Here is a 13,587-nt window from a genome sequence, read left to right as displayed (position 1 = left end):
AAAGAACATATTATTAAGTTTCATCGTCGGAAGATATTTTTAAGCAGACTAATGCAGGTTTTTGATAGAAAATTCGTCTAATTCAACTATTTTAATCAATACTTTATTTTATATAAACTTAAAATTAATTTGTCTATTCATTTCATATATGCAGACTACATCGAAACCGTTTTGGTAGCTTTAAAATATTAATTGAAATAAATATGATTGATAGAAATAAGATGGAGACAAAAATCTGCTAAAATACAGTCGATCACATAAAATTCCAACTCTATAACCTCTGAATAAATTCATTTTTTTGTAAATAGATAATTAAATGCTTAAGAGTGAAATCTTCAGCTTCTAAAGATACTCTTAAATATTTACTAATGATCTTATTTAAATGTATATAAAACGGCAGTATTTAAAACATAATAAAATGTATATCAAATACCATATTGTCCTCGAAAGAAAATAGAATTAAAAGATATTATTGTATTACAAAGGTCTTTGTTCGAGATGATAATTTCTTAATACATATGTACATACATTTAATCTTTCATCAGTTATCTTACTGATGATATTTTTGTACCTTTAGTAGGTACAAGAGCAAACATGTGGACTTGCGCAGTTTTTTGCTAAGGTCATTTATTTTTCATATATCCATTACCACGAATTATAAATCTAAGCAATTAAAAATATGTTTCATATCTTTTTTTTGATTTTTTGCATCCGAAATTTATTTATTCCAGGGTTATTTCTTACTACCTCATTTCCATACAGGTAAACCTTATTCTGTGGTCAATTCCAAATTGTATGTTCAATACCGCAAATAAACATATCTTTTTTTTTGTGCAGATTATTTTAATATTATGTCATAATGTCTATGTAACGGGCAATGTGGAAAATCGAGTATGTTTCAAAATACCCACGCAATATAGAAAATCGAGTATTTTTCAAAATGTCCGGGCAATTGAATAATATTTGATGGTATTTGGTACTTTCTGAGAGTCTAACAGGCTTGCCGGAGTAGCTTTTTTTAGCCGTTTGCCTTGAAAAATTAGGTTTGCCCATTTATTATATTGGTCTAAAATTAAAATAAATTTGTACTAAATGGTTTTATTTTATAGAGTCTTTTTTCAATAAACTCAATTTGATAGGTTCTGCAGCCCATTAAAATATTTCAAGTGGTAATGTGGTCCATTCTATTAAAAGCTTAGACATCCCTGATCTAGTAAATTAAAAGGATGCATCAAAACCTGTCCAAATCAAGTAATCAGACAAGGAGTTCTTCATTCAGACCGGCACCAGGGTGTTTGGAGGCTTTGGTTAAAGCTGGAAGTGGTTAGTTTGAGTGATTAACTGAACTAAAATCCAATCCAAGAGTGTGTATCACCACTATCCTTATATCAAAGACCCCGTCGAATATATTATAATACAGCCCACGGATTTGTGCGAGTGAGCCACAGGTCCTAAAGGTATATTATTACCCACCATCCCGCTTCCCTGATCATCAAGGACACCTTTTAATATCCTATACTACAAACATTTATTTCAATTTTACACCAAATATAAAAAAAGGCCAAATCTAATTTTTCAAGACCAAACGGATAAAAAAATAATTGCGGGTGCATATTATTTATCATTAATGGACCGTTTGAAATCGACCTGCAAGAAGAACGGCCACTGTTGTACACAAAAAAAAATCATTTTTCATCACCACAATGTACCAGTTCATATATCGGCAGTTGTGGTCGTAAAATTAATGGATATTGGGTTTTATCTCGAGATGCCCCCAGCAATAGAAATCTTACGTACCTCCACTTTTCTGTCATCCATCTACATATCATGAACTTTATTAATGGTTTTTGGAGTATTAACCTCTACAGGCCGTCCAGATCTTTCAAAAATCTCCTACAGACAAAATTATCAGCAGTGAAAATATTTGTTCCAAAAATACCTCAAACCTTTATAAAAATTCCTCTAATAAATTATTTTGTTCCATACAATAAAACTCTAAAAGATTCATATCTCTTCCTTCCTACGTCCAGCGTCACTTGTCCTAATATGGATACTTTTAAAATTTTGAACACAATTATAAACTGTTCTAATTGGAAGGTGCAGAGTTTCCTATAAACTTTAACAAGCTTCTTTTTAGTCTCCAGAGGTCTTTTGCTTTTCATAAAGTAATGTTTAATTAACACTTGAAATAAGTTTCGTCCATTTTTTTAAAATGGACTTCACTTCCTCCATTCAAACGAATACCAAACAGATATAATTCAATCGATTTGCCTGAAAGTTGGTGTGTGTTCCTCCTAGAAATGCCACTAACTAAACATAACCTCGATACGCTCAAGTAGTGGCATCTCTCGAACTTTGCACATACTTTTCAAATGTCCCTTGTAATTATAAACACCTCAATATTTCATTGGTACATTGTTTCAGTAAAATGAGGGGCTTCATAATTAACAATCCAATATTAAATGAACTATTTATGAATATTATCTATAGCATAGAGCAGTGCTTCTCAAACTGTGCTACGCATATCAGTAACTTGTACGTGAGGTCCTCCAAGGGTACATAGAGGAGCCTCATAAATAGGTAAAGTCTTTAATATTATATTTTCAGATTGGTTACAATAATGGTACTTGGAGATCTTTATACACCAACAGATGTAAAAAGCTTAAAAACCAATCGTCTAGAGCTCTCATTCGATCTAAGTTACTTCAATTTGGCTCCGATGTGGCCTTTAAAACAGCATCTATTATTACAATTAATTTTTCCAACCTTCAAGTTCAATTCGTGACGCATTCAAAAGATTAATCAGAATAATTGGTTAATGCAAATGGGAGATCATTAACTAGTAGAAGAATATAAATATATATCAAACTCATTTTTGAGAAAAAAAAACCTTATATGTGACGGGCCACATATATAAATATCGTATTAAGATTCTCTATGTATGTTATAATAGGAAATCATTTAAATTCATAGTTTTGGCATCGTAGTCTTGAAGTTATTATGTATATAATTATACTACATATTCTATAAAAAAATATATTTATAAATCCAAAATCATCACCCACACGTGAATCATCAAAAAAAAAAAATATATATATATGAAAAAGACTTGGAGGGACTTTAATGTATGTGCAATGCGTCATACGGAAAATATTTACTTTAAATAACCTTTTAGAATTGAGTTTTTCTTCTGTCCAATCAATAAAATATTTTGTATCTATCTTTTTTCGTTGAATCTGCCATAAACGATTACTTTTAGATGGGAATTACTATAAGAGGACAAAAAAATCAGCTGCTTGTGGAAAAATCTACCGTAGATGGATTTGCATTAAACGAATATTGTTATTAGTGATGTAAATTGTGTGTATTTTTTAGGTGGCCCACTTATTTGGAATTGGTAATATGAAGAATCAATTTCCTTTTCATCAGCAACTGTTATTATTATTTAAATCCTGAGAAGTGAACTTAAATTCCTACTACATTCAACTATTGTATTTATTCAATTATGTTGATTCTATGTCATCTAAGGAAACATCATGACAGCTTAGAAGCTGTCCACGTAAACATTAATTAAACTGACAGGGGTACCTAGTTTAAAAAAAAAAATTAATATTGATTTATTCAGTCCAAGATCGTGACTATTATGTTATTGAAAATTCAAAGGAAAATACCGGCACATAGTAAGAATAAATTAGAATGATTATAACAGTATTTTAAAAATGAATAAAAACAATATTGCACATGCGTCAACATAAAAACAGGTAAACATTTTTTTTTGAAGGCGTCTTTTTATTTTCCTCTCTAGATCCTTGCTCATTTCTTCATTTTCTCCAATATATCATTCAGTATACATATACTACATGTATGACTTAGTATCGATCAAAGTTGACGTCACGAAGGGGGAATCCTGCTCATTTTTTAAAATATAATCGTAACAAAAAAGAACCATTTCAAGGCTCTAGAGAATTCCTTGGTCCGTCGTTAAGCTGTATACAAACTCAGCGAGAGCCACCCTCCTTAAAAGCGTCTAAAATGGAGATTGACTTCCCTATGAGTTTATCCAGCCCCATAGGTATGTTGGAATTGTAAGACACGGCCGTGTAAAGCACAAGTAAAACTTTTATTACAACTCCTTCTCGTTTAAAGTAGTTTTTATGACTGCAACATTATCAGCCACTGATCTAATGAGAATGGATCCCATACGCTTCTTGCAGCAACCCGGAGGCCAAAGCAAGAATGTGGGAGACTCTTGGACAGGCATGAAATAGATGCTTCGAGGTTTCGATTACTGAACTGCAAAAGGAGCACATACTCTTCTCTGGATCCTTTTCTTGAAGAAATTGCGTTACATTAACATGAATAAGCATTTCAGCTTAAAATTAAACCTCCTAGCCAAGGCTCTACACCTTAAAGAGACAAAGATTTCAGCAAGCACAAAATTATGTAAAGCAATCACTTAATAAACATTTTAAAGCATAGATATAAATGCAATGGTCTCCCTCAATGAAAGAGTTTACACCTCCGAATATTTAGTAGTCATGTATCTAGCTGGAACTGTCACTTTGTATTTAACAATGTAAATAGCATTCTCCCAGGAATCCCGGCCCATCATTAATATTTATAATGAAATAGCATTATATTCAGTAGCAGAAGACAAAACTATTGCTCTCAAGCTTTTCTTTTAATAACATGCCCAAAATACACACGATTTTCATCACTACTCTGTATACTAAATCGGGATTTTCTTATAAGTATTCAATATAAACGAATATACACTCCATTCAGGCCTTAAGTGGGCTCTATTATATTTAATATTACAAATAGATGATGATTGATTTCTTATGATATCACCGGCTGCTATCTTTGGTAAAGTCATTTAGCAAAGTTAGTTCTAACAGACGGGTGGGCATCCGATTTGGACAGGATCCAAGAGTTGTAGAGATTTCCCTTATTGAAGAAAATCTCAAGCCACAGAACATTGTTTTCTCGTATCAACATCATTTGATACAAATTTCTTATTGTTTTTACTTCATCTAGTAGATTCCTCAATAAATAAAAAAATAGTTTGGCTTGTTAAACTATCATAATTAATTGTAGAAATTGAAAAAAAGTACACACGTGTTGAAATGAAAAGAACTCCCACTAAAAAGCAAGTCATCATTATTAAATTAGGTATGGCTCTCCCGATATATAAAACTAATCATTGAAAGAAAGTAGCATGAAGTATATAAACAATAGTTTTATTTTTCATATATGAAACAAAATTCAATTTTGCAGACCTTACTCAAAAGCTCAACTAACATAAAAATTGGTGGAATAAATGGAAATTCATTATTTTTCCAATAGATTGATTTGGATATGTGTATCTTGCATTGTTTAAGTGCAATCAGTTTTCAGACAGATTTGTGATTGTTTGACTCAAGTTTGTGTGAGAGGTTGTCAAAGATGAACTCCAACAAAAAGAAAAACACGCCATATTTTACAGGTCTTTTTCAAACCAGAAGGCAACACTTTCCAGGCGGCTGATAATGTAAATAGTGTTTATGGACCTGATCTATCTTGATTGCCAAGGAGATAAATATCAATGGAATTATTTAAAAAATCCATTATAAATACTGAATTTATATTTAGTACACCTAGTATTTTTAATGGTGATCACCATTTATACCTTTTAAAAAGTTTTTTATTTATTATTCCGGCATGAAAAAAAGACCATTCAAAACAAGCTGTATGAACGGTTCCATAGTAAATTTAAAATTAATTAAATCCGAATCTACCGTGTGACAAAGTTTACTTATATATTATGAAGAGTATGGCAAATAAACTAAGCCCGGAACTTGGTTTGAGCGCCAAACCCTCGTCTAAAATTAAATTGAGTTTTGAATCTCAATTTATGTCAATGTTATGGTTCATTATATTATTTTACATTTTCTGTTAACATGACGTTGACCTTTGATCGAGACCTCTTATAATCTTTGTACCAAGTTTGATCAAAATAAATTTCTAACTTTTGACATAATTCTGGTAACTAACAAACAAATAGAGGCAAACACATAATCTCCATTCAACTTTGTTTCAGAGATAAATATACAAAGTTTTTGTAAATGTTTGCTCTTGATTACCTTGGTCAAACGCTTTTTAAAACTGCTTAACACGTGATCTGCGCATGTTTCTTCTGGCATTATGATCCAACATGATTTAAAATATGACAAGGAATTGAAATTGCTACTTTTGGAAACTGTATCGACTTTTCTCTCAACTATTCCGTTTAATAAAAAAAATCCAAATTGGTCAGATGTCCTCGATAAGGTTGCCAATTGATTTTCTTTTAAAAATATTTGAGCTCATTTTGACTCGGGGATTCTACTTTCAAATTGGAATACGAAGGTACTTTGTTTTATTAGAAGCAAACATCATTGTTTGAGAATTGCAGTAAATTGGGCTTCAAAATTTCGAATGGACCTCTTGCTTGATTTTCAGAGAGCCTGTTTGCCTTATGTTTGTGAAGCATCATGACCATAGATTAAAGAAATATGATCTTTCAGTATACCAAAAAAAGTAAACAAAATGAACCTGGTCACCCTGACAATTAGGAGAATTTTTGGGTAAATATTTGGGTTAGATGCAAGCAGTTATGAGATCAAGGAAATAGACAAAAAAAAATCTCCTAAATTCTACTTCCGGTCCAATAAGGATTTTTATTTCTCCAACTAATCTTTAGTCTATTTCTCTTGAACTTAATGTGCATAGGTTTGATTCACTTTCATTAGACTTTTAGAGACAGTTCCTGGTCTTAATCAGTGTAACTCTATCTTACCAATTAAAGGAACATAAAAAAATATCTTAGTGTTACTTTTAGTGCTTCACGCACTCGTCATTACTTTTTACTTTTATGTTCTCTCTTCAAGAAATAAAAGAATCAGTATTACTAGTTTCGGAAAATAAAATAAAATTATTCAAGTAGCAATTACAGAAAGTCAGGCCCTCTTGCAGGACCATATTATTTGCATCTATGATTACGATTTCATATTTTAACCTTTTGGTTGCTATAGACATTCGTTCTTTATATCAACATGAAAAAAATGTATGGGCCTTATTTAGGACTGCCACATTTCGACTTAGATTCTGTATTATTATAACCAAAAAACACGATAGGATACAATGATAATAATATGAAAGGTTTATTGATGTTTGTTTCTTCTTTGATGAACAGAATAATTTACGTATTTTATTTAAGAGGCAATAATTTAAAAAAATACATAGCAAAAGTATTGCCTTCCCTGTAAGTCATTGTTCATTGTAAAACCTTTATTTCTGATAACTTTAATTATTATTTTATTATAATTTACAATTAAGCTCCAACAACTTGTAGCAGGAAAATTTTGCCACTCTTCAATGCTAAATGACTCGAGTTCTTGGATATTTTTGGGTTAACTCACTTTTAACTCACTCCTAAGATTTTCAATTGGATTTCTATGTGTGGATTGAACTAAGACCAGTCCAAAGCCCTAACCTTACTCCTTTGAAGCCACAATTATGCAAATTTACGGAATGCTTTTGGATCTTTATCCTCATGGAATAACATCTTAGCACCAAGGCCTAAATTTTTTGCAGAGGATTAAAAATTTTCGTCTAAAATATTATCATAACCCCCTTTTTTCCATTCTCTTTGACAAGCCTTTCAGTACCTTTGGAAGAAAAGCAGCCCCAAAGCATGATTCATCCATACTTTTGTTTTACTCTAGATATTTTGTTTCAAGGAGAAAGGCCTCTCCAGATTTCCTCCTATCGGGCTGGGTATATTCAAACCAAAAAGCTCAATTTTTGTTTCAACTGAGCACAATAATGTAGACGACCTGTTCAAATCCTTCTCCAAGTGTTCTTTGGCAAACTTTGATTTTGAATGATGGTGTCTTTCTTGAAAGTTTCCCATGATAGCCTTCTTTGTGAAGCAATATAGATATCGTTCCTTGTGAAACAAAAGTACCATTCTTCTCTAAATCAACTAAAATCCCTTTGCTATTTGTTCTGGAGTTAATTTTGACTTACTCGACCATTCTTCTTTGCAAGTGAGGCGATAGCATTGATGGCCAACCAGTTTTTTTACAATAAAAACTCCACCATATTTCTTGATTATATTGTCAACATTTGATTTAGGATCTAGTTGAGTAAAAGCATATTAAAAGTAATATTCTACATTCGGATGAGAAAAATTAACAAATATAAAGAGCTGATCATGAAAATAGCCGAAACTTTTGAGGGTGCCAATACTTAATAAGCTAATACATCTTGACAAAAAGCTATATAAGAAACATCATTTAGTATTATTTTAATAAGCATATATAATATGTAGTAATTATTTTGGCATATTACTTGGAATATTAAAATATCAAAGGAAAAACAAAACAATGGGATACCAGTACATGTGTGTATGACTAAATATCGCTTCAATCGTCCATTTGAAGGAAGAAGAGATTCAAGAAACTTTGCGTACATTGAACCAACCAATCTGAACTGTCAACCTTTATAGTAGTGGTGATATCTGCGATTCAAAAATAAGGGAGCTTTTAAAAAAGCTTCCTTGTAAATCATTTTTTTATTTCATTTGAGAATTATTACACAAACTCGTCAACAAATGCAGCAAATATTGAATTGACAATTCAGCAACTATATAGTAACTATTTAAAAATAAATGCATAATCACTGCACTTGCCACAAATAGCCTGATTCATCCTCGGATTTGCATAATGATCCATAAATGTTTGTCACCATAATATGTAAATACACACACTATGTAATGGGTAGCTGCATTCAATTTATGTAATATCTTTTACAATTATTGCGCAATGCATTCACAATTTGTATAATCTAAATCAACGTATGTACATAACCAAAATAATGTTGTAAATAACTGCAAAAAAAAAGAAGATTTATACCCTTTTCTTCTTACTAAAGAGTAGAGTCAGGTTCGAGATAAAATTATCTATTTCAAGATTTCAATTACTAAAGTTGAGTCGAGTTCAAGTAATGTTATGTTTATACTTTACTTTGAGTTTCTAAAATTGTGTTCGAGTTTTCTATTAAGAAATAAGATACATAAGAAAAGTTAGGTTATTCATTTATAGGATATATGTTATATTCATTTAATACCCTGGCTCACGTGTAGCAGGGTCGTCCGTAGAATTATATATTTTTTGGAGGAAGGGGGCTTGGGTTGTAGAATTTTTAGTAAAAAATTATGAAAACAAATTTTAAATATAACGTTTTTCGGGAGAAAAAAATCTAAAAATCAATAGCTATCAACATAAAATACAATTTTTTAGTAAAAAATTTCAAAAATCCATACCTACTCTCAAATAAATTAAACTGTAATTAAAAAATTAACAGCTGTTGACAAAAATAAATTACCCCACAAAATCGATGAATCACCTCACCAAACACTTTTCAGTAGCTGCTAGGACCATCATGAGGCCTGTGAAGGGCTACTTGGTAATTACTTTATACACGAGTACCCTACGCCACCTTCTGACAGCTGAAGCTTGCCAATTTTTTCGTAATCACTGCTCTGAATGTTGGTTGGAAGAATTTGAATTAACAGTTAGTAAGCTGTGACCGGTTTTTAAAAACATTAAATACTAATTACATTGATAGGACAATTTGGCTAACAGGCATCCGATTTTAAACCTTTGTTCGATTTCTTTTTCGGGAGAAAAGGTTGTGAGATAAAATATAAGTAAAAACGTGTTATTGTTATGTTATTATACGTGTTGATAAATCTTGTTTATTGATTGACAAGTTCATATTAATATATTTTTGTCAAATGAAAAAAAATATCTATATATATATATACTCAATCCTAACTGTTTTTGTTCTAAAAAACTTGATAGTTGTGATACCCTCCTTCGACATTTATTTCCTTTTCAAAGTATGATTATTCCTCAATAGATATCATTTATCGAACGCTTCCTTTTTACATCACAAAGAATGACAAATGCGCATCATCCCTCCTCATGTTAGAGTCGGGGCTGTGAACGGAACTCAAAATTGAACGGGGTTCCATGGAACGCGCATTCAATGATGTGAACAGATTTTTTTTTAACACTGAACGAAAAGAATGGGATTTTAGCGTTCCGTTCCAATAGTACTTAGAAAAAATTCAAGAAATGAAAGTTTATATTTGTTTTTACTCTTATAATATGATTTCAAGTGTTTTTAAAGCAAGCACGACTACTTGGGAATCCTACTTTGTGGCAGTGGTACAGGAGGGCTGAGTGGGCACTTTTTGAAGCCTCTTATCGAACATGAAAGTTTCTAGCACTCTACCTTAACTCGAACTTAACCATTTCAATAATTCTAAATTGTGGGGATGAGGCTCATCCTTTAGTCGTGAGTTTGAACCTATGGACCATTTAAAATTCCTAAAGACCCCTTGATGAAATAGCAAGATTCATGGGCTAAGATAATTAAGTATCTTCTGATATTTACATAGTATTTCTTGTATTTGACTCTTTTTTATATACAGTGTACTACAACAAAATGTCGACTACCTCGACCCCAACATTGTTTTGACCGAGTGGAATATATATTTTTCCAAGGAACAAGGATTAAAAATTTGTTTCTCGAAATGGCTGCCCTCTTCTGACACTATGTCTACAGGGTGTCCACGATAAATTGGAACTATCTCAAAATACAACCTGCTTGATAAAAATGGAATTTGGAGTGTATTTGTTAATATGAAAAAGTTAGACATGATATTAAACAATAAATTTATTTAACATGCCGTGAGGATGTGTTGTTTGGCCATTCGGTATGACCTGTACCCGAAGTCATCATTCACAGCCTTGGAGACCAGCTGCTTGCTCACTCCACGTTTCTTGGCCAACCTGGACTTGATGGACTTCCGGAGGCCTTCTAGGAAGCGGGGAGTGCGGATTCGATCACTTCTCATGTTGTGGGCCTTGCAGCAGACCTTCCCCTCAACCTCCCAGGCATTGAAGACCGGGTACACCGTGGTCTTGGGGAGTTAAGAAGCTTGTAGATAGCAAAGGGCTTGTGTCCCGCGCGAGCCAACTCGAGGATGGCGTCTCTCCTTGCTTGTTCCATGATGACTATTGTTTGTTGTCAAAACAATTGGGGTGGAAGTTATAGTGTATTGTTCACGCAACCTTTTATATAAGTATGATGTAACCCCGAATATCCACATTAAGGGATCTGGATGAAGTTTAAAGTAGTTCCAATTTATCGTGGACACCCTGTAGTATTCAAATTAGTACTCCCTCACACTATCAAAGAGGAAATCGTGATTTGCTGGCGTACAGTTTGTTGTTTTTTGTACTATCTTATGGTTGGAACTTGGAACAGAACTTAAATAATTGTTGAGCATTAAACAATGTTGGTTTTTTTTTAATGGAACGCCAAAATAACAGAACGCTTACAAGTCCTGTTAGATTAGTAGGGTGAATTAAGATTTAATTAGATTGATCAAATTCTTGGATAACTCATTCATCAAGAGTCTCTTTCTTTTAAGGTGGTGGATGATAAAAGTGTGTCACATGCGAATTTTATAATGTGACAGAAGTTAGCAGGTCCATGTTAATAACGAAATAAAAGTATGCAAAACGCTAGCCTGTACTTGTATTTTACTCTAAGATTATAAGGAATCTTTCAAAATGTAAGATTAGCTACTAGTAAACTGGGCCTAGGAGTATATCAAGGTTGTCTTGTAACTGTGAACAACTGCATTCAATCATTTATAAATATTTTTCCATTTTCTTTAGATAGAATATATAAACCAGTATAGTATTAAGATTATTTTTATAACAAAAAGCAAAACAAAAATATCAGTATTGCAAAAAAATCAATAATATATTGAGAATAAGAGGATATTATATACTAAACATGTAATGCTCATTTGAAAAAAAGTAAACTTACAGTAAGATATTAATTTATATTCATATAGTGTTCAATGTAATTATCCTGCTAACAGAACTGAAGGTAATACATTGTATAAGCCTCTCTTGACTTGTGATTTTTACGATTATCTCCAGAAATACCTATGTATATTTTAGTAAATATTTGAATAATACTCAGGAAATCAAATTTTCAAAAGCATCCCCACTTTGATATTGCTTGCCAATAGTCAGTAATAGAGACCAATAGTAATTTCATCGCATTAGGAAGGATTTTGAAATTTCTACTCGCTTAAAAACAATCACAATAAAAAAATAGCATTTGCATCTCCAAAAGAAAACCGAATTAATCAATAAGATAAAAAAATAAAATAACGTGGAACTTATTCATATGGAAGGTTAATTTTGAAGAATATCATTGATACATTATTATTTTTTCAATCAATACTAAAACGATCGTATTAATACTTTGTTACATTTGAACTATTGTTTTCAGTAAAACAACTTATAATTAGCTATTATGGCAAGCATTTAATTATTTGTGCGGAGATCCTAGATATTTGCAAAAGTAATATTCTGATATGGGGACACGCAATTTGGTTGTTTGTAAAAAGATTCCAAACGCAATAAATTTGTGAAATTCAATGCATTCAGACATTTTAACATAAGTCTACAGATGTTGAGAGGTTTGTTATATAAAGAAAAGAGATGTATATTATCTTTATGAGTCTAGATCCATCTTCCACTTGTTTTTCAATGACAAATGTGACTCAGTAGTAATTAAAAAATCAGCCGTGAGCTTTAAATGTCCAGATAATATAATTATACATATGATAGAGATGAGGGATTTCTGCATTATATACATCAAGGACACGGAAGGACTCTTATTAATGGAATAGTTTTCTTAGAGTAGGAGACGAAGCGGACTTGGATTTAAAGAATTTCAACAAAGGATCTGTGGATGGAGTATGATAACTCTGTTTTCTCCTCACTAAGAATCTTAGTTGATTATTCTGTCGTTTTATGGAACTCCAAAGTTCTTATATGTAGAAGTATTGGATATTTCTGTGGAAGATCTGGAATAATTTATGTATGGGGACAGTGATTAACGAGATCAAAACTCACCATCACAGACCTTGATATGAAGAGGCGCCTGCAATATGAACGATCCCTCCATTAAAGTAGATGAAATCTGCCGAGAAAAGCATCTGTTCATGGGATCTTACATTAAAAGAAGATATCCCTTGAACATACCATGAGATTGAAGGGAGTATTTATCATCCAACACCTTGATGAATTCTCAACACACGTTATTATAATAATATTATTGTTTTCATTTCTGAGTAAATAATACATTTGTGACGTCATTCAGTTCAGCAAATCAGAATGCAGAATATAATCGACACCCCTCCCCTTCCACCATCTTGCTTTCTTAACTTGGCAATGACATATGGATGGATGTATTTATTTACAACCATGGAATAGAGTTTTTTAAAGAAATAAAAACACACGACTTTCTATTATGTTTAAGTGAAATGAATCTTTGGGTCATGGATTCGTGACTTGAAACAACCTAATATTTAAATATATTCTTCCTGGTTTTTATAAGTAGGGGAGTCGGGGAAATGTTCGACTGATGTCTTTTTTAAAGTCAAACTTATAAGTTTAAGTTTTTTTT

General features: G+C 31.9%; 1 long non-coding RNA gene across 1 annotated transcript; it reads right to left on the bottom strand.

The window, feature by feature from the left end:
* Positions 1-11,846: 11,846 nt before the first annotated feature.
* On the bottom strand, positions 11,847-13,242 carry LOC139907337 (uncharacterized). The gene is made up of 2 exons (XR_011783879.1): positions 13,035-13,242; positions 11,847-12,985 (listed from the first exon to the last, which is right to left on the bottom strand). It is a non-coding gene; the product is annotated as an uncharacterized lncRNA (long non-coding RNA).
* Positions 13,243-13,587: the final 345 nt, after the last annotated feature.

Source organism: Lepeophtheirus salmonis, chromosome Z, assembly GCF_016086655.4.
Source record: "Lepeophtheirus salmonis chromosome Z, UVic_Lsal_1.4, whole genome shotgun sequence".
In the NCBI taxonomy this organism is placed as follows: Eukaryota; Metazoa; Arthropoda; class Copepoda; order Siphonostomatoida; family Caligidae; genus Lepeophtheirus; species Lepeophtheirus salmonis.
Note: the sequence above shows the minus strand (reverse complement) of the source record. Positions and strands in the feature narration are given on the sequence as shown.